This window comes from Corvus kubaryi, unplaced genomic scaffold (genome assembly GCF_017639235.1).
Source record: "Corvus kubaryi isolate FWS band 111438036 unplaced genomic scaffold, C.kubaryi_AGA036_p1.0 37249, whole genome shotgun sequence".
Taxonomy (NCBI): Eukaryota; Metazoa; Chordata; class Aves; order Passeriformes; family Corvidae; genus Corvus; species Corvus kubaryi.
This window is the reverse complement of record NW_024581072.1, coordinates 4,264,993-4,287,590: the sequence shown is the minus strand read 5'-3', so window position 1 is coordinate 4,287,590 and position 22,598 is coordinate 4,264,993. Positions and strand designations below refer to the sequence as shown.

Genomic DNA, 22,598 nt, shown 5'->3' with positions numbered 1-22,598 from the left:
AGCTCTGCTCTATATCTGCATGAGAAAAGCTTAGGTTGTGCCCTGAGATTCAGCTCCATTCCATCCATCTCTTGTCCATAAAATAGGAGCCTTTTGGATGCAGACTCACTTACCGTGCACTTGAAAAAATGCCAGCAATCTGAGATGGTGGCAAATGAGTCATCATAGAATCACAGAGTCACAGAATCATTTAAGTTGGAAAAGACCTCTAGGATCATCCAGTCAAACTGTTAACCCAACACTGCCATGTCCATGATGAAGCCATGTCCCTTAGTGCTCTATCTACACAGCTTTTAAATACCTCCAGGGATGGTGACTCAAGCACTCCCCTGGACAGCCTGTTCAATGCTTGACAAATCTTTCAGTGATGAAATATTTCCCGATATCCAATCTAAACCTCCCCTTGCGCAACCTCGTTTTTTCCTCTCATCCTATCATTTGCTATCCAGGAAAATAGATCAACACCCACCTTGGTACAACTTTCTTTCAGGTAAAAAGAGAAAAACAGTTTCCTTAACTCTCAAAGGAGTTCATAAGGAGGAACAATAGGTGAGTACCACAGCACTAGCACAGTGGTAAAAGTCATGGGCTCAGCAGTCTGGATGCATGAGCTGTCACGCTACTGTGGAATTTACTGTCTATGTACTCTCAGGACGTGCAGGAATACCACCACTGACTAGCAGGAGATGTAGTCATGACCTTGACTACATGTCCAGTCAAATCAAAATTAGAGTTTATGTCCTCTGGACTGCTGCCCCATGCTTTAGGCATTAGGTTCTCTCTTGATGTGATGCAGGCCATGTGCTGCATGAAGATCATCAGCCTTCCTGAGATCTGGCACACAAACCGTGGGCTTTACTGCAGTTAATACCTTTCCACTCGCCTCCCCAACAGACTCCTCTCCATAAAATTCCTGCATCTTGCCGTTGGAAAGGTGCTAATTTCTGAACAACTTCTCTGAGCTCTGAAAGGTTCCTTGTTCTGAAAAAAGGCTGTGAAGGCTGCAACGTGGTCACAGGCTGAAGGCTTTAAAAGAGCACCTGCTAGAAACATTGTAAGGTCTCTCCTTTGCTCACACTGCTGTGTGTTCTCCCACTGCCTCTGCAACTGCTAAGAAATCTTCTGGGTTACTCAATATTTCCAAACTTCTCAATGCAGCTAAAGTGATTTCAGAGATTTCTCATCTCAATTGTCTTTGTTTAGCCCGCTGGCAGGCTAGAAAACAGCTCCTTTACTTCCAAGGTGACATTTCTGTTCAGTCTGAAGACATCTACCTCCCATCAGACTTTCATGTTTGCCTTCGGTCTGAGAACTGGCCACAGGTGAGTGACACACAGTCTTCTTTACTTGAAGAAAAATGTGGAAATGAAATGCAGATGTCTGCTGTTACACATTGCATTGTTTCCTCCAATTCCTTCTTTCTCAAGCTTTCTGTTTTAAGGCAAAATTTTTTTAACAGGAGTAAGTTGAATGTAAAATGTCAGCTGGCTGAGCCTGGTTTAGCAGTCAGCTAATATCAATTGGTTTCTGCAGTCAATTCATTTCCACAGGTCACACTCAGTTCCTAATTTCCTGCCAGTTTTATTAACTTAGACAAATACGTTACCTTTTCTTGTCACAGATCTAAGAGTCAGCCAGAATACTACATTGAGCACTTCATTTGAGCTAATATGAAATAGCATACAGTTGAGATAATATGAAATAATATGATATATGAAATAATATGAAATAACTCTGGAAACACCAAAATTAGGTGACTTCTTGTATAACTGAAGACACTGTTTTCACCATTTCAACAGCAATTCTAACTACCCACAACATCTTCTCACTGTTGAAGAGGTTCTCCCGGTCCCTACACCTTTGGATTCCTCACGTGGGTGCATAGGCCAGTTTCTCAGGTCATTGAAACAACTCAGAAACCACTTTTATGTCAGTGAAATAATGCAGATTTTTGCTTACTGATCTACTCAGTTTACCTACCAATGAAGAAAGGAGGTTTTCAGGTAAAATTAAGAATGTCTTTTGATTGCTTTCTAGCATCCACAGTCAGGCAGAAAAATTCATTTACCTAACACAGATGTTTTAGCAGTTGAGCAAGGAAAGAGATGATTGCAGGTTATAATACTTTGTTGTTGATGTGTTCCTCATTAGGACCATATGTCCACAGCAATTATAAAGCACTGTACAAAACCACACTTCTATGTCATTGCTGGCCTTCCTGAACTAGCACAAGCTATAGACAGAAGAACCTTGCCATACATTTGCCTGTACTTGCCTTTGACTCTGCTTGTTCCACCTCCATTTTCTTGATTGCAGCTCCAGCCCAGCCACAGTGTCACCTCTCTCAAGGCAATAAATGTTCTGCTGATGTAACCATGCTGTTATCATTCTTTGCATTTTAATCTCTTCAGAAGCTGAGATAGCAGCTGGGAAAACATTAATCGTATCGAAAGAGGTTTACATAAAAAGTTGCAGAATCTTTCCCCCACTTATAGTAAAGAAAATTGAACGACAAACAAAAATCTGGTTATTAAATTACTTTTTCCCTGGTTAGTGTTATTTAGCAGATCTATAGACTTCCCCTATGACAGGGAGGTAGGAACCTGGTGATCTGGAAAGGTGCACTCCAACCCCCAGCACACTATGATTCTATTCCATGTGGATTGATACCGGGGCTGGGAGAGATCAAGCTTCCAATTTAATACTTTCTTCTTTTTGGCTTGTTTCATGAATGAAATCCTTTTCTCTTGTATAAGGTTAAATATATTACCCATGGATAAACTGTTCTGGGTGTAAGAGTAGGCTGGGGTCTTGTGTCTTGCAACATTGATTTTATTTATGATTTTAATACTTGTATCAATTCCCATCCTCAAGGCCACGCTGAAACACTAGTCTTTACTGTTTCAAGGTTTGTTTTTACTTTAATGGAAGATTCATTAATTACTTCATAAATACTTAGTCATTTACCACATGTGAGTGTGCTTCTTTGTTTTTAGGAGCGTAACTTCTATTTTCCTGTATTTTGTAAAAAAGACAGCATATTTTACTGCCTTTCCCAAAGACATAAGGCTTCCATTGGCTACTCTTGTCTCTGTGTGACCCTATGTCCTGATTCTGATTATGTCCTAACAGCTTCAGAGCTACTCACTGGATATTTTTTTAAAAGGACACCTTTTGGTGAATGTAAAGCTGGATGTTTACAAACATGGTATTACAGGCCTTGCATCAGGAAGAGGCTTCCCTTGCATTTTGTCTGGGGCTGATTCCTGCCATGAGGAACAAATACTTCCACTTTCAGGGAGATTTCCGAGAGCCTGTGGGGAAAAAAACCCTCTGTGTTAATTCTGCTGAGAACAAAAAAGCATCAGGAATATTCTTTTGTAGGCAACCTCCAGGAGCATTCACTCTGTGTGGTGTACATGCTGCCTACCAATACAGAGCGCAGCACTGTAAAAGCACAAATAAAGCTAAAGCAAATCTTTTGGGCATGCAAGCACAGAAAAAAGAAAGAAAAACCCAAACCAGAACATTAAAAAACACAAAGGATTTTATTTTCTACTTCCCACCAGCAAGCGATGTCTGGCCACTTCCTGGGAAGCAGGGTTTCAATACATGTTAGCAGATGCTCCAAAAGGCAAACACCATGAGCAATGAATGCCACACCTTCCTCCCCCTTTCCCTTAGGTTTTGTACCTGGACAGACATCCTGTGATGTGGAATACCCCTTTGGTGAGTTTGAGTTGGCTGTCCCAGCCGTGTCCCCTCCCACGATCCTGCCCACCCCCAGCCTCCTGGCCTGTGTGGGGTGGAACTGGAGAGAGAGGCTGGTGCTGTGCCAGCACTGCTCGGCAGCAGCCAAGGCACTGCTGTGTTGTCAACACCTTTCCAGCCACTAATGCAAAGCACAGCACCGTGAGGGCTGCTGTGTGAAAATGAAATCCACCTCTGCCAGACCCAATACACTCTGACATAAGGAGGTGGTACCTTTCTGAGGAGGGAAGGAGGGATAGTGCACAGGGATCCATTGTCAACTCTTTAGATTAGGAAAGATGCTAATGTGTGAGCTAATTTTTTCCAAGGGGAACTAACTGAATTATTGAGTTTAAATAGCTGCTTGCATTTATATCCATATAAGCATTTGTGCTGGTTGGGGATTAGGCATAAGAAAATGTAGAGGAAATAAAGGACAAAAGATGGAGAAGGAAGGAAGGAAAGAAGGCAGGAAGGCAAGAAGGCAGGAAGGAAGGCAGGAAGGCAGGAAGGAAGGAAGAAAGGAAGGGAGTTAAAATGAAATTATAATAAATCCAAATATCTTCTTTCTAAATAAAGAACAGGTGTCATACACCCTTCTAATGTCCATGGGTGAGATAGCTTCACTATAAAGAGCAAAGTCTGATCAAGACTGGCTCAGCTAAAATAGCAAGGCCTGGAGGGAGATTTATTCCTGTTCCTCTTCCTTTTACCTCCTAGGAAACCAGAGAGCAAAGCAAATTGTAACAATTTGTGACTGTAAAGCAAACACAGAGTTCTAATTATATTGTTTTTCACCAACAGTTTCTTTAAATACACTGTCCCGGCTTGTGTTCGCTTTTCTAAAGCCCATTAGTTCTGTCAGTAGTGTTTTTCCTGGAGGAGAAAGTTATTCTAGCTGAAAAGCCTTTGATTATTTTCATTATTATCTGAGGCACTGGCACGACTTACAAAACATTCACTATGGCCTCTGGCCTCTTCAAATGCTGCTGTGTCTCTTCAGCATCCATTGATTTGGTTTAAGAGTTTCATCTAATTCAACTGACAGAAAATAATTTAGTCAGGTCTTAAAGCAGGTTTCTTTCTTGACCTACAAATCTAATTTCCAATCAGCAGTTGCTCTTTGGTTGATTTACAAATTTGGACATAGACAGACAGATGGACAGATGTACTCTATTCTGGTGCCCTTTATTTACTTTGCATTCTGGATGTCATGACATATGCTCACATGGCACATCCTTGCACATACTTTTTCTTTTACAGTGCTGGCTGTATGTACACTCTGAACAGTAGCTGACTGACCACTGATTATTGGTCTAAGTGTTAAGAGGAGAGCACCAACACCAAGGCTATTTCTCTAAGGATGATCAACAAAGGAGGAAAGCAGATTAGGCAGTTTTAAGTTAATGTCTGTGCTGAGTGGTTCTGACAAACTGCAAAAATAACATGCATTTTGGAAAAGTGCCTTGTGTCATGGCTTACATGAATATCTTTTTCTTCCCATTTTTTAAGCTGCTTCCATCTTGCTACACTCATCCTTCATCTCCAAGTATAAGAAACCAGGAAAGGCAGGCAAGAGACCACCATGGATGAGTTGAGACCTGATGGTCAAACTGAAGGACAAGAAAGAAGTGCACAGGCAGTGGAAGCAGAGACATGATGATGGTGTTTTATCTTTATAATTTGCTTTGTCATGAGCTTAATATATATGTAAATTAATGTAGCTGTAAAGTCATTTCCTTTGGCTAATGCCAGATGAAAGAACACCTCCCATCAGAATACTGTTGCCGTTAACTTAAGAAATGGCAGTAATTACGAACAGCTTTTCTGCCAGAGGGAAGAACAGTGCATTTAAAATGCCTCTTAGTTTGTGAACATTCAGCCTCTCACAGTGGAGTTGGGAGAAGGCCAAAGTGTAACATTTCAGGTTGGTTATGATGTGTAATCACTTGTACTGCTGAAATACCCCTATGTGGGATGAAGACCAAGGGCCCAGGAAAGGGCTAAGCCTTACTATCTGCAACCTGTCCTGTGTACCACTGTGTTATCTTTACAGGTGGAGATACACATAACTGACATGGAGAAAATATGACGTAGCTGGAGGACCTGGTCTGGTGGAGACAGAATGGTCCTCTTTCTGTCTCTGAAGAGCTGAGCAGAACTAAAAAAATTGTATGACCAGAAAATTGAAGTATGCTACAGACCAAAATGAACTTTTGCCTCACTCAGGGTTATTTAAATATTAAAATGTATCATATGCTAATAATCTTTATGAAGTACATGCTACCACATATATGACTTTATTGCTTAAGTCTCTGTCTAGATCATGCTATATGTAAAGAACTGTAGGAGGAAAATATTGGGCTGTGTATAAGGAGGGTAGAAATTTCACCTGGTTAGGAGGAAGACCAAAAATGACCTTGACAACAGCTGATGAAGACAATACTTGCATCTTCGCACTAGTTCTCCTCCTGCAATCCATCTTGGATCGGTGTGGGAAATCCTCTCAGTGCATATTCTGAGTTGCAAAAAAGTGGTTATTAGAGTAGCAGGGAATCCTGCAGCCTAAACATCATATGCAGGCTCAGATGGGTAGATATAAGCAGGAAAACTATGTAAGAACATGTTTCACACAGTTGCATTTGAGATGGAAAACAAAACAACAGAATTCTATTACAATTCCCCAGTCTCTGCCAGAAACAAGTTACTCCCTCAAACGTACAAAGGTGGACAAGTCCATATTGGTGTGTCCTTGCAATTTTCACTGGCAGGTCTCAGGAGCAGAGACCAATTTTTGGTCCACAACCGCACAACTAGTAATGCATAGCATATTGTGTGGGATATTACCTGACTGTTGGTGAGATGCTCAAAGAACTGAGCATCTATAAATGCATTGTTGGAGTTTGTGTAACTCCAAGGTTCTGAAATTACTCATGACAGAGTGCCCTGTTCCTCTGTAGATGAATTAAATCAGGGCCATAATTAGGGGCTTGATACAGCACTGTGGGTGTGACCTTGTAATGAAGAAAATCACTTTGAAAAGAGAAAGAATCAGAGATTCAGAGAATTTGTTTTCTAATTTTCATCAAAAAGGTCCTTGAAATGCAAAACAATTGTGACTAAACATGAAACATTCATTCTAAGTAACATGAGAGATGATTAATAACTTGACAGTGTCTTTTCTATCAGTTTCTGCCTAAAATACGAAAGATAGGAAATAATATCAATTCAAGAAAGAGGATTTATCAGTATGGGCTTTGTCTCTTTCTGGGATAACATATTTTTGCTTTTTTATCCGTAGAAATTGTTCATTTTTCAATAGTGACACAAATACAAATAGCCGTATCCAACCCATTATCTTACTTTCTTTCTTTTAAGGAGTTAAGGGGGAGCTACCACATAAAGTATGGTGACCTAACTATGAACAAGAGTCCAGGAGTGTTATAACTTCACAATTTGCATAACTGAGGAATGAACAAGGGTGGGTGCTTCACTGTGTTTGACATTTGAGAAGAAGAAAGAAGGGATCAGGGATTCAAATGGTGGGAGCTGCTGGACAGCACCATTGCAGAGAAGGACCTGGGGGTCCTGGTGGATAGCAAGCTGACCGTGAGCCAGCCGTGAACCCTCAGGCCACCAGCAGCCTGGACTGCACAAGGAACAGAACTGTCAGCAGGGCAAGGGATGAGATCCTTCCCTTCTTTCTCTCAGCAGTGTTGAAGCCATGACTGGAATATGGGGGTTCAATTCCACATTCCCCAGTACAACAGAGACATTTGCTTTCTGAAGAAAGTTCAATGAAGGCACTGGAGCATCTCTTGTACAAGAAGAGGATGAGAGAACTGTGACTGTTCAGCCCAGAGAAATGAAGGCTCAGGAGAGCATTACCAATGTGTGTAAATAGTTGAGTGAAGGGAATAAAGAAGAGGGAGCCTGAAAATTCTCGGTGTTACCCAGTGACAGAATCAGAGGTAATGGGAGCAAGCCGAAACATGAGAAATTTCATTAAAGCATAAGAAAAAATAAATTTATTTATGAGGATGATCAAAGAGTGGAATGGGCTGCCCAGACAGATTGTGAAGTCTCCAACTTTGCAGACATTCACAGTCCAACAGGAAATGCACTGGGATATCTTGGTTTTTCAGACTCTGCTATGAGTGGAGAGATTGTCTACTGTCAGTTATAAAACAGAATGGAAGAATACCTCATGCTGTTAGTTCAGTGATGCAAACCCATTTAATTCAAACCCATTAGTAACAGGCCCAAAGGGTCCTTGCCAAAGTCATGACAAAGTCCATCTGTGTAAAAACAGGCCCAGGATTCTTTGCTTTTTCTTCATAACAAAAAGGCATCCTCTGACCCATATCATTCTGCTATCTTGCTAGAATAGCCAAGAAACCAAGGATCTGCAGTAAACTGAAGTTCCAAATCTTAACTCCACAGCAATGGTGTTACCTCCTTTTTAACTGGAACCTAGGATGTTGACTACACTGTGCAAGGCAGTTTGTCTTCCTTTGATGAAGGCATATGAGTCCCCCTACTTCTCATAAAGACTTCTAATGTGTAATATCCTGAAAAAAATGAGATCTACTCTTCACTTCTTTTGCACTACCACTTCTTAAAAAAGTGCAAATTATTACAGCTAATGTGCAACAGAAAAAACACTTGTTTTTCTTCAGTCAGGAAAAACCCCCAGACAATTTGCAATGGTTCATTTTTTTTTTTTTTTGATGTGTGATTTAGATGCTGGACTAAAACCCAGGCATTCAGGGGAAATTTTATAGAGAGAGAAAGAAAGAGTAGAAGCCATTTATCCCTGTTTTTTGTTTTTCAAATATAGATTCCCTCTCAGGGATTCTACTGTTCTGGAAAAGCCTCTCTTAGTCCTGCAGAGTTCTATGACATTTCATTATACTCTGACTTCAGTTTGTAAAAGATTTGTTGAAGCTTTCACTGCTCTAATGAGTAGGAACTAACATTATGATGCTTCAAACTGATCTGTTCCACAATTTTATTTTCTGGTTCGCTTTCACCTTCTCGACTCAGACACTTGAAGAACAAAACTTTCAGCCATGTGTAAAACTAGACTTTCTTTTCCTGATGCAGTCAAACTGTACAGTCTTGTAGCAACTGCCAGGATATCTGATGAGATAGCCCTGGTCTTTTTGTCTTCTTCCAGAAAGTCAAAAAAAGACCAAAGACTAGTTTATTCTCTTCATGGGGTAACTGAGGTTTATTATGTTCTGGTTTTGTTGGATTTTCTTCAACCTTTTAAAGAAAATCACCTGCAAGAACCATTCCACTTGAAACTGTCACACCTCCCTTTTGGAAGAGGCAAGATCCTTGAAAGAAGAGACTGAAGAGCTCATTGTAGATATACTGATCTAGCCTATGACATTTGAATTATGGAAAAGCTGCTGGGAAGGAAAGTGAGTCAGAACATCCCCTGTCCCTCTGAAGCTTGTTTTCTTCATGAACAAATTTTGAATAATTTCTTTGATATTACTTTCACTCCATTCCTTCAGAGTCCCCACCTGGAGCAGATTGGTAAATGTGAGGAAGAGATAGTTCTTACTCTTTGAACAGTCTACACAAACAGAGGAGACAGGAGACATTAGTGCTCCATCACAAAACCGTTGTTGCTATCACAGTATTCTTGTTGTTATGGCTAGTAGTTCCTCTGATTAACTATTCATTTTAACATTTTAACATTTGTGTTTACCTGGAAGCATATGAACACATCAAGAAAAATAATAAACACCTAGTTATGGATAATGTCTCTAGGCAGGTTGCCATCCCAGGCTTACCCCATTCAGGCTGGAAATCCAGTGCAAGTCTTAAATATTTTTTCTTGGCCAGTGCAATAATCTCATCCATCTGAAATTCAGTGAATGATAGTGGAAGAATTGCAGTTAGTAGCTCTTGGAAGGCTGCATTGTGCTTGGTCAAATTACACTAGATTTAATGGGGAAAAGAGTAAATATGATTATCAGAAGATTTCCTATAGAAAATGCTAGTTTTCATTGGCAGTAAGACACTTGGCACAGAAGACCTTGCAGGCTGACTGCGGAAATCAGGCTTGGAAAGTTTCTGGTTTAGAGAATAGCAGATTTTCTACTATTCACTTCCAAGAGCATCACCCACTTTGAACTCTGTTCTCACTGCATGCTATTACCCGAAAAAGAGAAGAGATTTATGGCATGTCCAGCAACATGGCCTGCCTAAGAGTTGCCCTTCTTCCCCATCAGAGATCACAAATTTACAGTGACTAAATAGCATAAATATTGCCATAGGTCAGCCAGTTTTCATCCCATACAAATAAAATTATATTCTGTTTGATGTCCTTTAAGGAATCTGAAAGTCCCAATCTTTTACAAACCTGCCCAATACATGATCCTGTAACATGACTGCATATTGTCTTTAGTAGCTCACCTCTTGCTTAAGTATTGTCTTGACTCACAGGAAAAATTTGTTCGTAAAATGTGAAACCTAGAAAATTGTGTCTGAGGGAACACAGAAAAAGAGACAAATAAGTCCTAGCTGTGCTGATACGTCCTAACTGAATCTCTTCAATAGGTAGTAAAAACATGTCTGTGTAGCTCCTGCTCAGAATAAAAGAGTCAGACATCATTATAGTGTGAATCACCAGCAAAGATGTCTTTTTCCCATCCTAACAAATCCATTTCCCTCAAGTATCCTGATTCTTTTCTCTCACAAAGGTGTGGGACTGTAATAATTTTTGACTTCAAAAACGATTCTTAATCCATTTAAGTTTCTGACAACCAGATTGAAACTCTCATGTCCTGATAAATGGAATAAAATTGGAAACAATCATTCTATTTCTAAACTCCAAAATGGTGAGGGAGATGTCTATGAAGCCTAAGCAAGGTTTCTTGGTGACTCTAGCAATATGTGCCATAAGAAAGTCACATTTCCAAGCCCGCCTGAAGAACACAGTTTCTTTCTGGGGAGAACCGGTTAATGAGATGATCAGAGTAGGAAGTCTGACAAGTACCCTTAATGCATTCGTGCAGAGACAAAAGTGTGTCACTGTAACCCAGAGACAGACGTCTCATTCCTGCCCCATACTGATTCTTCTCTCTGGACTCTGAGCAGCTGTCTTTTGGTGCTCTGCTCTGCTTTGGGTCATTCCATAAACCACTGCCTTGTTTGAATTCAACTCATACCCACTGCCTTGTCACAGAAGAAGTGACCCATACCACAGAAATCCTACGTTCCTTTCCCTAGTCTAGAACAGACTTCCACAAGGCAGGAATAGCCAGAATAGCCATGTTCAGGTACACGATGTGGCAGGTATTCCTAAAGTGTATGCCCAAACTGTAAAGCATAAAATCCCCAAAGGAAGCCCTAAAAGCAAAGATGGTCAGATAATGTTGCTGTGACTCTGAGCTGCTGGTGAAAGGAAGAATTGTTGGGGTCCCTCCCCCACCGTGTAGCCCTGGGAGAGGGGCCCTGAGGGCACAGACACGGGGCTTCCCTGTCCCTGCTCAGCCTCGTTCCCATGGGTTGGTTTGTGTTCCCTGCGCGGGCAGAAGGACCCTTGGTCCCGTGACTGGAACAGTTCCTCGGCAGAGCTCCGGCCATGCGGCTGGAGAAATAAACATCTCTGAAACATCTAGCAAGAATCTGTCTGTCCATATATATTTCCTTTCCACGGGACTCCTGGTTTGATATATGCGTGTTGCAGTATCCCCACTGCAACAAATGGTGGGGAATGCAGGCAGAACGATCCCCGATCCCTAAGCGACTGATTTGTGTGAGTAAACCCTGGAAACTTTGGATTCCTCTTCTTGGTTTTGCTTTGCTATTCCATATCTAAACTATGGAGGAACAGTGGGAAGACTCTTGGCTCTCAGAGCCGCATATGGACATTTATCTTAAACTTAAAACGATTCTTGAACAACGATTTGTAAATTTTAGCTTGATTCAAGCTCAGAAAGAACTGAAACACTTCCTGGCATGGTTGTTTAAGAACTTTTTCTATGTTTCTTGGGATTTAATTTTTACCAAGGGCTTTTGGAAAACCATTTGGACACAGTTAGTATTTGAGTCAAAATATATGCCGATGGAAGAATATTTTCGTGAATATTATTTAGTTACCGAGACTGTTGAGCAATGTCAGCTGTGTCTTGGCGAAGGGAAGCCTGGCGCAGGGACCGTGCGGCCCAGGCCACGTGCACCGAGCGCTCTGCGAGCAGCAGCGAGGCAGTTCCCGCGCGCGGGCGGAGCCACGCGAGCCGCAGTGTCGGTGGCGGAGCGAGGCGCGGCGGGAGCGGCGGGACCCGGCGGTGCCCGCCCGGCCCCGCGCAGCGCGTGGTGGAGCGAGCCCCGGGAACGCCCGACCGAGAGGGGCGGCGCGGGGGCGGCGGTGGCGGTGGAACGGAGCCGCGCCCAGCCGAGACGCGCGCTGGAGCAGGGCGTGGGGGGGTCATCGCTCGGGGGCCCGGCCGAGACGTGGGTGCAGCACCCGGCATCAGCAGCGAAGCTGCGACCAGAGGAGGCGACGCGCGGAGAACTGAGCGGCGCGGCCCGGCCCGGCCCGCACAGCCCCGAACGCGACCCCGGGAAGAGCCCGCAGGCACCAGCAGCCCCGACAACTCCAACACGGGAGCGACTGAAGGAGAGAGCAAAGACGCAGCGAGACAGAAAACAGCAGCCACTCGGAAAAAGGAAAAGATCATAATAACTAAGATCTTAGGGATAGTAAAATGGTATAATGTTAAGCAAAATTATGGTTTTATAACAAGGTGTGACAACCAGCAAGACATATTCGTGCATAGAACTGCTATTAAAAAGAATAACCCTGAAAAATACATCCCAAGCTTGGGAGATGGAGAGGTGGTGCAATTCAAAATTATACGAGATAGAAAAGGGTTACAAGCATCGCAGGTCACTGGGCCTGATGGTGTTCCTGTAAAAGGCAGTATATATGCAAAAAATCGTAGTCATGTTAGACAATATCTCCATTGTAAGTCCCCCCTACAGTCTCCCTTTCCTAATCCCACCTTTCCCTTTTACCCTATGTCCTATTACCCCCAGTGTATTCCCAATCCGTTTTTTCATCCATGGTTTCCCTCACAAAACCATGCTTTTGCCAACTGTTTCCCCAAAAATCCCTTTCCAATGCCGAGTGGAGGATGAAAAGGGGGAGGGAAGAAGTTAAACCCTCTCCTGCCTCAGTTTCCCCACAAAGCATGCTCAGAGAATTCTGTCTCCCTTCTGTCAGCCCTAAGATGTTCCACAGAATCTGATTGGACATTTAAAGACTCAGGAGGGTGGCTTGTTTTGTTTTGAAACTGTTCTTGTAATGTTTATCCAGTTGTTTTCATTCTCCTTTTATTAAAATAAAACGGGTGAGGTGTTGGGGTCCCTCCCCCGCCGTGTAGCCCTGGGAGAGGGGCCCTGAGGGCACAGACACGGGGTTTCCCTGCCCCTGCTCAGCCTCGTTCCCATGGGTTGGTTTGTGTTCCCTGCGCGGGCAGAAGGACCCTTGGTCCCGTGACTGGAACAGTTCCTCGGCAGAGCTCCGGCCATGCGGCTGGAGAAATAAACATCTCTGAAACATCTAGCAAGAATCTGTCTGTCCATATATATTTCCTTTCCACGGGACTCCTGGTTTGATATATGCGTGTTGCAGGATCCCCACTGCAACAAAGAATATTGCATACAATATCCTCAGTCTCTGCAAGAGCAGCTGAACAACTGAATTAAAATTAAGTAACTCAGGTAAATGCAAAGCATTCACTGGCAACCAGTATCCTAATCTGCCCCATTCCTAGATGTTTATGACATCTTTCTGTTGCTTCTTTCATTGTTTTAAGCTGCCCCTTTTGGGAACTCATGCATCATAAATGGAAATGTAGAGGGAAATCTGTGGAGAGGACTGAAATTCCTTCCTTGTTCTTTCAAATTACAGCATCAATCAGGAAAGCATGTGAGATGTCACAGAATGTGGATAGGCAGAGATCACAATTTAATGTGGTGCATATGTGCTCCAATCCACTGCAGGTCAGTGCATATGAGCTTTGAAATGGTTCACAAGGAGTGTGAAATGTGCCAGGGAAATGGCACATGCCAAAAGTTTAACATGCTGAAACTACAGAGTACCAGATCAGGACATGAGCCTTGTAGGAAACTGTAGTCTGGGCACAAATGGCCAGGCAGGATGGAGGGTGGAGAGGGTGCTAGGAAGTAGAGTGTTGTCAGAAGTTGCATGTGGGAAATGAAACAGAGAGAGGCACTCAAGTACACAGGAATTCTGTCAGTGCTGGCTGTGCAACAGCAATGAGGGTATCTTGGTGGTTAAGGCAAACCTGCTGCAGGAACAACACTACTGGGGTGAGGTTAGGTAGACAGGCATCACTTTTACCAGTGAACTATGAATGATGTGCAATTACATTTCATTCAGGGAGGTCTGCAGCCTTCGCCAGGTGACAAATTTCCTTGGAGAAGGTCCTTCCATTCCTCTAATCTGCTAACATCCACTTCAGAGAGCACGGGTTATCCCTCTCCTAATTTCAGGCAAGAAAAGCAGAGTGGAGCAGAGCTATCCACTACAAGATCTTAGCAATAGAAGCTCTACAGGCATTCAGAGAGAAGAAAGTTTCCAGGAATCAACCCAAAGTCAGAAAACAAGAGGTACCTTTGCATGTGATTCCACAATAGGTATCCTCCTGTTGTTTGTTTTTAAATGTCAAAGCTTTTAACAGGAACAGAAATTGGAGTCACCAGAGAAAAGAAGCTGCAGGATCCTCAGTAAATTATCAGTGATAAATATTTGAAGGAGATGTAAAGCTTGCTGGCCTGTGAATAAAAGCAGAGTTAGATGCTGTAGACCCTGACTTCCCTTTGCATCCCAGCATCAGGAAAAGAACCCACAGAACAGTGACATATGGGTTAAATTAAAATCTTCCTGAAGATGTGTTAGAGGCTAAAAGATAATGCTTTATGGCTCGTCATTAGAAAACAAATGGCATGGCTTTAGTCACCCACACTGTAGCGCCACGCTGGCAAATATCCACTGGAGTCTTCAACTTTATGTATACAGGTAGGTGTAACAGATACAGTGAGACTGCTCAGTGTTCAAATCAGGCCAGAAGGCTGCACTCATCCTTGTAAGTTAGCCCAGGAATATCCCAGGCATCTCTAGCAGCATGGCAGGAGTTGACCCCTTAGTAAACTATCTTAGTTTCCACAGCGAGTGGCTGGATGCCAAGTGCCTGTGGCAAATGTTCCCTAAAATATCCTATTTGGGACAGTGTTCAGCTAATGAGAAACATGGATTGTAGTCTATCAGTCCCTGAAAATATGTTCCAGGAATGCTCCCCTACAAATCCAGACCCATTAAAATAGATACAGATAATAATATTTACAAAATCAGTGCTAAACTGAAGAAGTAAGATAATGAAAATATCTCTAAGTATCTCAATAATCACTATGACACAGTGAATTAAAAACACAGTCTCTGATACTGGGTGTAAAGGAGTCAACAAAGGGGATCCTTGGATTATTCAGCTGTGTTTTGGCCATGTCGCTATGTCTTTACAGACATCTAACCAAGTGATGGTAACTTGGAATAGAAATAATTACCTCAGATAAGTTCTTGAGATAACTACCAAGTCGTTGAAATTCACAACCAAGCAGCATGCTTCCTGTGCAGCACTATCTGGCTATCAGCAAACCTCCAAGTGTAGTTTCTTACATTGTCTTAACTGATGCATGGAATAGGGTTGAGGTATGCCTTATGGTCTCTCACACTGCTGGACTTGTTCTCTCCTGCATTAAGCAAAGCTGCAGCACAGGAAAAAATTTTGTCAGTATAACTAAGTCATTGGAGACGTTAGTGGTAGGAAATCTCTCTTAGATTCAGGCTTTGTATAGGAAATAATTTTTTTTCTGTTGAAGAAGGTAAGCAAGCAGAAAAAAAACATGCTTAGGCAAAAGCAAAATTACACTGCAGTTAGTTAAAAATAAAAAAACCCTTAAAAATTAAGGCTAGAAGAAAGTTTTGGGAGAGAAATATAATATAGGACTGATTCTTAACCCTAGTATTTTAATTCAGTTATGTTTTCTGAATAAAATTATATTTAATGTTTCCAAATTATAAAAAGATGTGTGTTTTCCCAGTGAAAGGATAATCTGAATAAGTGTTAAACAGAAAATGACAGTCCCCCTTCCCCAGAAGAGCAAGCAAGAAGACAAATAAAAACTTATTATGCATGCAGTAGGCTAGTATTAAATCCATAAGAAATGCCACTATTGTAAGCTGCCAGGGACGACTGATAAATCAGGTGATTATGTCACAATTCATAGGGAACTGGAAAACTGGACCAACAACAATCTGATGTAGGGCAAGAAGGGAAAATGCAAAGTCCTGCCCATGGAGAGGAAAAGATTCACATGCTCTGGGGCAACCAGCTGGATAGCAGGACCACACAGAAGGACCCAGGGGTCCAGATGGACAGCAACCGGACCATGAGCCTGCAGTGGGCCCTCAGGAGGGTTCAAGGACAAGAGCTGCCAGAAGGCCGAAGACAGAATTCCTCCTCACCAAGTTCGCCTGATGACCAACACCCCAGAGGGCTCTGCAGCCCTTCAGAAGGACCCCAGTAGGTTGGAGAGCTGGGCAGAGAAGAACTATCTGAAATTCAACCAAGGGCAATGCAGGGTCCTGCACCTGGGGAAGAATAACCCCAGGCACCAGCACAGGCTAGGGTGACATACTGGAAAGCAGCTCTGTGGAGAAGGACCTGGGGTCCTGGTGGACAACAAGCTGTCCATGAGCCATGAAGGACCAGACAGATAGTTAAAGGACCTGAGCATCTTTTGTACAAGAAAAGTATGAAAGAGCTGTGACTGTTCAGCCCAGAGAGGTGAAGGCTCAGGGGGACGGTACCAATATGTTTAAATAACAAAACAGAGGGAATCAAGAAGAGGGAGACTGACTCCTCTTGGTGGTGCCCAGTGACAGGATAAGAGGTAATGAGCACAGACATATGTAAGAACACACATTTTTGCTCTGGCTGGGGTTGAGCACACAAACAGGCTGCCCAGAGAGATTGTGGAGGCTCCAACCTTGCCAACTGTCACAGACAAACTGGGCAACCTATTCCAGCAGATCATACATGAGAGAGTGAATTAGACAGTCTCCAGTTGCTCCCACCAACATCAGCTCTTGTAGCTGTTATGTGACTTTGTGATTCTGTGAGGTGGATCGTGGTGTGGAAATGACTTTTTTCCTGATTTCTGCCCTAGAAATGCAAAACCACTGATTAGACAGAGGTAAGTATTGCATAGTGTCATTTTTATGCCAATTGAAGTTAAGAGTTTAAGTTAATTTTATATTAACATACAGAAGCCTTCTGTGGAGAGGTTACTGGCGTCATTTAAGTCATTTGTAGACCCTACAATATGTTAATAGGAGTGTACACACACCATCCTTTAGAGAGTTTAGTGTACAAAGCACAACCATTCACACTTCACCACTGGAAGATATTTATCAGATCACAGCATTTAGAAACAAAACATTGTTCCAACTATTCAGCAGCTGCTTCTACAGAGCTAAACATTACAGAATGTGGCCCATGGCAATCTTCCTCCAAATACTCCAAATCTGTTCTTGTTATATCTGCATAAAGCAATGATGCCTTTGACCTCTGGAATATCTGCTTCAGCATTAAAAATCCTTCTGTCAGTGTATAGAAGATTTATTAAAAAAACCACCAAAAATGAAAACAAAACCCCCAGTGATGCCTAAACTGTTTATAAATATGGGCCAAAATTGTAGCAAACAACATTGTCTCTAAATGAATTGCTGTTTACTTTACTAGGAGGAAAAACTCCCAGGAAATAAAGAGTTTCATGCTAGTGTAGGATGAGGACACCTGCATAATTACTAAGAGTTACTTAATAATTACTGCCAAATGTGATTGGTTTATATTTGGTCACTTACATACACGATTGCTCAGAAAAATTAATTCATGGTTTTCACATTTCTATAAATGGAATGTGGGTCTTTCTCTTATCTGTCTCAATTTCACAGCATGCTGTGCCGTATGAGCTCCCACCTTTCACACCCTATTGGTCTCTTGCTGACATCTCTTTTAACCCTGCTTTTTAGTACTTCCAAAATAATGAACAGTTTTATTTCCCATTGTTCACATGCTCCATTTTGTATCATCTTAAAACAATATTTAGCAGAAGGGCCAGCAAAATTTCTAAAATAATGAGATCTGATTTGGATCCTGTGTAAGTATTTCCACTAGTATAGCCCATTTGTTCTATCTGATTTAAGCAGTTCTTTGTTTGACTAATTTGCTGTTCCCTCTGCAGCCCGGTCGCTTATACAAATATCTCATCTGTTATAACTTTCTCCTGATAATCATGCTAATCAAGTTAAACCAAGCCTGTAATTGTTTCTCAGTCCTGTAGCTTAACTGTTGAAACCCACTCCTGCTCCACAGCCATTTCTGTCAGTCTCCTTAGGAGGTGTAATTTTTATCTGATATGGATAAAATCTTTTGAGTTCCTGTAATACATATAAAGTTGAGAAAACTGCAAAAAAAAAAGTCCACTTTAAACCAAACAAGAGAGCTAAAAGGAAAGACAGAAACACTTGAAGCACAGTAAGAGTATAACCAATTATCCATAAGCTTCTTTTGCCTACCTCTACTCATACTGAGAGCTTGCCCAAACCTCGACCCATCACAAGTATTCTTGTTAGTTTTATTTGAAGAACAGCATTGTGTACATTTTTCTCTTCAACCAGCTTGTAAAACCCTATAATTCTGATATGAAAGAAACATACAATACAATATAAAAATACTGCATTCTTTTCAAATTGCTAACTGTCGTTTGTTTTTTTTCTAAGAGCCTATGACAACAACCCTTATGCAAACTGAAATTTGGAAAACATGCTTCTTTGAAGCACACTGTGATTTCCATATTACAGTATTAGCAGAAGCTATAGACAATGTTACTTTTCTAGTTATATTCTAAACAGTTCCCTTTCCATTCCCTTTGTTCTGATGAGCTCTCATTGCTTTCTTTGTTCTCACAAAGTGGAAGGATGACAAAATCTTACCTGAATTTGAGGAGAAGGACAAAGATTTTTGCATTGTAGGATCATGAAAAATGTTTAAATATGAGAATTACATAGAACGTCAGAGGACCAAACTTATGCATGAAACTGTGAACTAGCTTACTGATGTTATCTTTTCAAGGCCTACAGTTGTGCTTCAGAAGAAGAGCAAAGTCAGACCCATACATGTTCTGTCTGGTTTAAGGACCTTTCCCACTGTCACTGAAGTTCTTTCACTCATTGGTATAACAACATATTCTCTACTGAATTCTGCTAAATATTTGCCAGAAAAAAGATGCATGACAAGGGAACACAAAAATGTACAGGTCTGCACTAAGCTCACCCATCTAGCTATTTTATATCTTGACTCTTTCAATTCAAGACTCTTTCAGTGACACATGGAAAGTGCTGTAGATGAAACTGCAAAGACTCCTTAATGAAAGATGAGAGATAATCCCTGTTCCAAAAGCGTCTCTTTCCAATAGTGTCATCTAAGTCTGCAGAGATGAGGAAGGAGTTGAGCCCAGAAACCTGATGCTAAGCTTTCCTTCCAGAGTGTGCATTCGGATACATACAAGCACTTTGAGATGAGACTAGAGCTGTTTCAAAATGTGTCTTGAAACAGAAGTTCCCATTGATAAGCTGTTAAATTAAAAGGGTAGAAGTCTATGAGACCCCACTGGGTGACACTCTGATCCCATTCTTCTCAGTATTTTAATTATCAACTTGAATAATGCAACCTGCAAAAGTTGTACCCATCCAAAAGTAAGAGGAACGTTTATACCAGCCATCTGGCCTCAGGAGCCATGATCCCAACAGAAGAGCTAGTCACTGGCTCTGATGACAGCAAACACAATAACGGATTCCAAAAATAATGAAGGAAGAGTTAAATAAGCAAATAAATGGGGAAGTATCAGTTAGTCAACAGAAAGACAGAAAAGGATTCTGAGTTATATTGGAAAAAAAATTAAGTTTATTTATGTCAGAGAGATGCAGCTTGGCACTGATGTATATTAAGACTACATTGCTATATCTGAGAGGCAATTACATTCTTCTGGTCCATTTCTAAGTTGTGTTAACTGGATAAGTCAGTACTTTTCTGTTGCAATGCTTGGTTTGGTTTAGCAAGCTGCAACCTTCCCAGAGACCACAGCGGGGCTGCTTAGGGCAGGGCAGCCATTCCGCCCTCCCATAGTCCTTTTGGATGGCCCCGAGCTCCTGCTCCGGCTAGCTGGGCCCTGCAACACGGTGATAGTAAAGGAGGCGGGAAGGGTCTCTCCATTGAGAAACTTTATTGCTACATGTTGGTCCACCAGTTCCCAGAGGCAGAGTGACCGAGAGAGACCCCATGATCAGGGCACAGGGGGGTTTTCTCAGAGCACAGGGGTGGAGTTGGGGTACAGGAGAGAACCCAAGGGAGTGGCCAGGGCTAGGGGCAGGGGAAGGGGTTGCCTACATGGAAGGGGCAGACCTTTAATAGGAAAAGCAGTGGGGAAAATACAGCTCCACACTTTTCCAGGGAGATTCCAGAGCCCAAGAAAGATGAAGAAAAACCGAAAAATCCAGAGAGGCTCAGAAAATATGGCATCTCAGAGAAAGCTGGAAAAAGCTGAGTTAATTTCACTTCCAAAAAGATGTATAGAGCATGAGTAATTTGCTAATGTCTTCCTAATGCTCCAGTTGAGTTTCACTAAACTTGATTCCCCCCATCTCACTAGGAAATGTCATTAGCAGTCAAATGTAGTATGGAAAGCATGGCTGGCATTTCCCATACCAAAATTAGTGGGACCTTGTATATCCTTCAAAAAGACATAGGTCCTGTTCTAGGCCAGAGGATTCTGAGATCAGGATCTGCAGAGGTAGAGACTGAGTCCTCACTTAGAGGACACACACTTCTGGCAGCTCCTTGTAATGATGAGTTTAAAGACCGCATTTCACCCAAGATATGAAGTTTTTGTCTCCCTGTTCAGAAATATCCATCCCTTCCTTACCTGCTGCGCATGGAGTCCTACCATGCTACATTACTCACAAAAGTAAAGTGTAAATAAACTGAGTAGCATCGACCTGAGATACTCAGATACTCTGAGTATTGTCATGGCTTAGCATAGTTTGGGTTTTTAGTTAAAGAGGGCTCCATCAGCCACAGAAGTGATTCTTTGCAAAGAGGTGCTTACAGCTTCCTCTAGACCCAATAGAACCAATCAACTGGCCAGTTTGAATATTGGCAACTTTGTTAAGCCACTTGAGAAGCTTGACACACCTCTGTGATCCACATTTAAGAACGAACAAAGCCCGGGAAAGCTCTCTTGCTTCTGGCTTTCAGACAGGTAACTGGGGGCCCGCGTCACGGCTTGGCTGAGATCTCAGCTGCAGCCCCTCAGTGCGGGCCGGGCTGGCCGGGACACAGCCACCCCGGAGCCACGGGGCCCTGTTCCACCGCGGCCCTGCTCCGTGCGGGCGGCCCCGCGGCGCGGCTCGGCCAGGCCGGCCCTCACCCCTCCAGTGCGGCCGAAATTCACCTCAGGCCGCTGCCCGGCAAAGAGCAGGTGACCAACAGCGATAAGGGAATTCCAGCTGCGGGGCCGGGTGACATTAACCCTTGTAGGGCTGTAAGCTCCCTCCTGCAGAGGGAATGATGACGCCTGCAGACATCAATCCTCTCCCAAGTCGGAGGAAGAAGAGAGGTGGAGGCAAGTGAAGAAAACACCATAGAGACACCAAAGTCAGTGAAGAAAGAAGAGCTGAAACTCTGAGAGAGGAGAAAGAGGAGATGCTTCAAGCCTAGAAGCTGAAATTCTGTTGTAAAGCTATGGTGATGGACTATGACACATCAGAGTACCTGTTGTAATTTCATGAAAGCATGGGGGGGTGGAGCGTTCAAACTGCAATTGTGAGCAAAAGTACCTGTGCTGAAATAAGCAAATGATGAAGTAGCTGTGGTTTGATGAGAAGCTTGAACAGAGGGAGATGAAAGTGATGAAGACCCTTGCTCCCAGGGAAGAAGAAGACCTCTCTGTTCCTCGAGATGAAGATGCTCCCAGAGATGGGTGAAGAGAACCTTTGCTTCTGAACAGCTCAACCTTAAAATGGTACCCCATCAGCTCAAGACTGAACCCTCGAAAGCAGTTGTGGGGAAAGCTGTAAGACAAGGGAAGGGACTTTCACATGTGAGCAGAGAACCATCCTGGGTAGCTGTCTGGCTGTGACATTGAAGCCATGAGAGAACTGTTTCTTGTGGAGATGTCTCCATAGCATGAGCAAGAGAGACTCCTCTCTCTAAATGAACTGAAAAAGATTATTATGGAGGTGGTAAACTGACTGAAAATCTCAAGGATTGTCTTTTTACATTGTCAGTGGGAGAAGGGAGAAAGATGGGGGACAAAGAAGTGTTCTGAAGGTTTAGTCTGACTTTTTTTTTTCTTTCTTTTAGGTCTGTTAAACTTCTTTATATTCTTTTAAGTGTTGTGCCTGCTTTGCTTTCTCCTAATTCTTATCTCACAGAAGGAAAATAAGTAAGTAATGGATATTTTGAACCAAACCACTACAGTGTTTAAAACAAAAGCATAAACAAAGGAAAACCCTGTGCTGCCGAATCAGCAAACTCCATGTAACGATCCTAATTGGAAGACTGTTGTACACAGAAGAACTAGTGATCCATGAAATAGGCAGTGTGAGTGGACAAAAGCCAGGGCTGTGCTCTGCTCTGCTCTGCTGTGTGACATACACAGCCTGGCCTTCAGACTGTCTT

General features: G+C 42.5%; 1 long non-coding RNA gene across 1 annotated transcript; it reads right to left on the bottom strand.

Annotated features, from left to right (window-relative positions):
* Positions 1–353: 353 nt before the first annotated feature.
* On the bottom strand, positions 354–9,739 carry LOC121662401. Its single transcript, XR_006015281.1, has 3 exons — positions 9,558–9,739; positions 6,143–6,268; positions 354–2,426 (listed from the first exon to the last, which is right to left on the bottom strand). It is a non-coding gene; the product is annotated as an uncharacterized LOC121662401 (long non-coding RNA).
* Between the last annotated feature and the right edge of the window lie 12,859 nt (positions 9,740–22,598).